The 3869-nt window shown below is 39.9% G+C and overlaps 1 non-coding gene across 1 annotated transcript; it reads right to left on the minus strand.

The window, feature by feature from the left end:
• Window positions 1–331: 331 nt before the first annotated feature.
• Window positions 332–438, minus strand: LOC142176860 (small nucleolar RNA R71). The gene has a single exon (XR_012705666.1). It is a non-coding gene; the product is annotated as a small nucleolar RNA R71 (small nucleolar RNA).
• Window positions 439–3869: the final 3431 nt, after the last annotated feature.

The raw sequence follows: 3869 nt of genomic DNA on the forward strand, positions 1-3869 counted from the left end.
GCTAATATGACTCAGGCTATTGTGAAGCCTGACATCACTAGCCACTTTGAGCTGAAACAATACATGGTGCAGCTGATCCAATCCACAGGGCTGTTTGTGGGTTTACCTCATGAAGACCTGCAGAGGCACATTCAAAATTTCTTGGAAATTACGAATACTTACAACTATCCGAACGTTTCCAAGGACTATGTCAGGCTGACACTTTTCCCCTTTTCACTGATTGGGGAAGCTAAGGAGTGGTTTAATAAAGAGCCAGCAAATTCAATCCATACTTGGGATGATCTGGCGAGGAAATTCTTAATCAAGTTTTTCCCCCACTAAGAAAACAAAGGTATTGAGGAATCAAATTCTTGGGTTTGAACAACGAGCTGGCGAGACACTGCGTCAAGCATGGGAAAGGTACAAGAAGATGCTCAGAGACTGTCCTCATCATTGCCAGACAGACGAGGTATTGGGTCACACTTTTGTAGATGAGTTAGATGATGCTTCAAAGATGAATCTTGATTCAGCTTGTGGGGGTAGTTACATGGCCAGACCATACAATGAAATCCAAATCTTGTTGAATAACTTCACTACTAATGATAATAACTGGAAAGGTGAGGGTGATTCACGAAAGACAGTTAAGCAAAAATTAGCTGGGTTACTTGAGTTAGACGAAGTGTCAGCCATGAGAGCCGATATTACAAAGCTGGCCAATCAGATGACTAGGATGACAATGCAACAACCACAGACAATGCAACATGTACAACAAATGACTATTTGCTGCGAACTCTGTGGCGACAGTCATATGAGTGATATGTGCCCCACGAATCCAGAATCCATCTATTATGTGAGACAATAGAACAGAAGTCCACCGAATCAGCATGCACAATACGGGAATTCTTACAATCCAAATTGGATGAATCATCCCAACTTCTCATGGGGTGGAAATCAGCAGAACCAGAATCAGTATAGAACCCAAGGGAATTTCAATCAGCCTCAGAGACCACCCCAACAAATGGAAGAAAGTACCAATGATCTGCTAAAGAAGTTGTTGATTAACAATCGGCAACTCAGGACCGACTTCAGAAATCTTGAAAGGCAAATGGGGCAGTTAGCAACAAATCAAAACACTAGACCTGCAGGCGCCCTCCCCAGTGATACAAAAAAGAACCCTCAAGTGAATGCAGTTACACTTAGAAACGGGAGGGAGCTAGAGGAAGTGCCAAAGAAAAAGAAAGACAAGCCATACCTGAGGGAGAGTTGATCCCTAAAGTGACTCAAGAGCCAAAGAATGCTGCTGAAATTTCAGAGCCAGTGGAGGCCCCAAGACCACCATCGCCTCTTCCCCAGAGATTGTAGAAAAAGAATGATGATCGCATGTTCACAAAATTCTTCTCTATGTTGAGCCAGGTTCAATTGAATATCCCACTTGTTGATGTGCTTCGTGAAATTCCAAAGTATGCTAAATACATAAAAGATACAGTGGCTCATGTGAGCACGTAATTTTTGCCCTATATGAGAATCACTCCCAAAAAATCCAAAATAAAATAATTTTCCTTGGGTGCAGATCCCGGAAGCTCTCTTCCTGCAGACCCCCTTCACAACAACCACGGGTGCAGATGATGCTCCCGTTATTACCAACTTGGTTGGTTCTGGTTTCCTTGTAGCGGCAGATGGATTCTTCCCCAATATCACCACTGGCTTGACATCTTCCCCCTTCAACTGTACCCCTGCTTCCTCATCGATCGATTTTTCTTTCAGAGTGGCACGGATCATCATCACTGTCTGTGAGGGTTTCTTCGGCTCCCCTCCTTCGTGCACAAGCTCGATCTTGTGGTCTTCGGGGTGCATTGGCAATGGTTTTTGGTTAATGTTGGGTGCCTCTGGGGCCTGTACCTCGATGGTCGACCCAGTCCATAACCCCAAAGACCAACACCCCTATTTCCCTATCTTTCATTTAACAAAACCCTAAAATATTCACTGTTGAAAAAAAAACCACCCGCCCCCTCTCTTGCTCTCCTTCTTCAAGCTTTCACAACCATGGCTGCCCTTCCCCCCTTGCCCAACGACCACCCCTCCAGCCCTTCCCCCTCACCCCGTCACACTCACACACACACACGTCAACACGCACACACACATACACAGTAAAAACGCACACACGCAGCAGCCTTTCATGGCTGCTGCTTCTTCTTCGTTCTTCATCCAAACGACCAAACGACCCTACTGTCATCGCGATGTTGCTGCTCTGTCCAGCCAGTCGCACACAGTCCGTCGCGTCGTCGACCACCTTCGATGTTTCTTCGTCTCCGAGCAGCCATGAACAAGCTCAAGCTCAAGCTTTCATGGCTGCCGACGTCGACCATGTCTTCGTCCAAACGAGCATCGTCGTCACTGCTGCTGCAACCACGCGATTGCTGCTGCTATTTCTGCTCCTTCACCTGTTGCTCGCGACCGCTGCTGCTTCTTCGCCATGGCCAGCTGCTTCTGCTTCACGTTTCTGCTTCTGCTGTTGCTTCATCTTCTTCTTTTCGTCAAAGTTCGAGGGTCTTTCGTTGAGTCGAGGTCCGGTACGTCGAGTTTTCTGTTCGAGTTTTGGTTGGGGGTCGTCAAAACAGTCCCTACATAGTCCGAGGTCGTCGTTGGTTAGTCGTTGTTCGTCGTTTCGATCCGGTTAGTAGATTTTGAGTTTTATTTTTTTTTCCGTATTTCATTTTGATATTTCTCGAATCTAAAATCGGTAGATGTTTGATTTTTGTTTTGTTCATGTTCATTGTTTTGTTAATTTTTCAGTTGTTCATGTGAAATTGTTAGTTTAATATTTGTTAGATTCAAATTGAAATTTAATTAATTATTTCTTCAATTGTTTCATGTATTTTATGTATTTTTCAGAAATTGTTAATATTGTTAGATTCAAGTTTAAGCTCATAATTGGTTCTTGTTCGATCTTGTTATTTGTCTAAAAAGAATTTAGTTGTAGTCGGGGAGTATGTTGGTTTAATCGTGTGAATCCGTCATATTTTTTTGTTTAAAAATAGATTTAATTCATGTTCATCTTTGTTTGAAGTTCGTTTTTAATTCAGTGATTTAATGTGAAGTTATGTTTTAATTTTTTGGAATCATGTATCTTTGTTATAATTTTGTTGGATTTAATTTTAAAAGATCAATTGATTATTTAAATTTTAGTGATTTGAATAAGTTTATTTGTTTTGTTTAAGCTTAATACAAGTTTAATTTGAATTTGAATAAAACTTGCTTGTTATTGTTGTTGAATCTTTTCATTTATGTTCATACTTTGTTTGATTGTTCTTGAATCCGAAATTAGTATAAGTTTGATTTTTCTTGTTTATTGTTCATCATTTATGATTATTTCTTGAGTTTGTCTCATAATCTTGTTTAAGTTTAATATAGGAATTGTTGGTTGTAATGTTGTTAGATTTGATTTTAAGTTCAAATGATTATTGAATTTAGAAATCTGAATATACTTGTTTGTTATTATTGTTGATTGAATCTGAAAGTAGGTTTGTTTGTTGCTAAAAATATTGTTCAATAAAAATTTTAGTTGTTCTTTGTTGTTCAATTTGTGTTCATGTGATATTGTTGTTGAATTGGTTCAGAAATCGTGTTCATGTGATTTGTTGTTTGAATTTGTGTAGAAATTGGTCATATTGGTTATATTTTGGTTAAGTTTGATTAATTGATTGGTTATAGCTGATGGGGGTAGTTTGGTAAATTGCAGTACATTCAGGGGTAAAATGATAATTGCAATAAGGTCGGACGGGTAGTTTAGGAATTGTACATTTTGTAATTCTTTATGCTAAGCATGAGGGACAAAAGGTAATGAGGTGTAGGTGATATAATTGTTTAATATAATGGGGGACAAGACATAA

The sequence above is a fragment of the Nicotiana tabacum genome, chromosome 22 (genome assembly GCF_000715075.1).
Source record: "Nicotiana tabacum cultivar K326 chromosome 22, ASM71507v2, whole genome shotgun sequence".
Taxonomy (NCBI): domain Eukaryota; kingdom Viridiplantae; phylum Streptophyta; class Magnoliopsida; order Solanales; family Solanaceae; genus Nicotiana; species Nicotiana tabacum.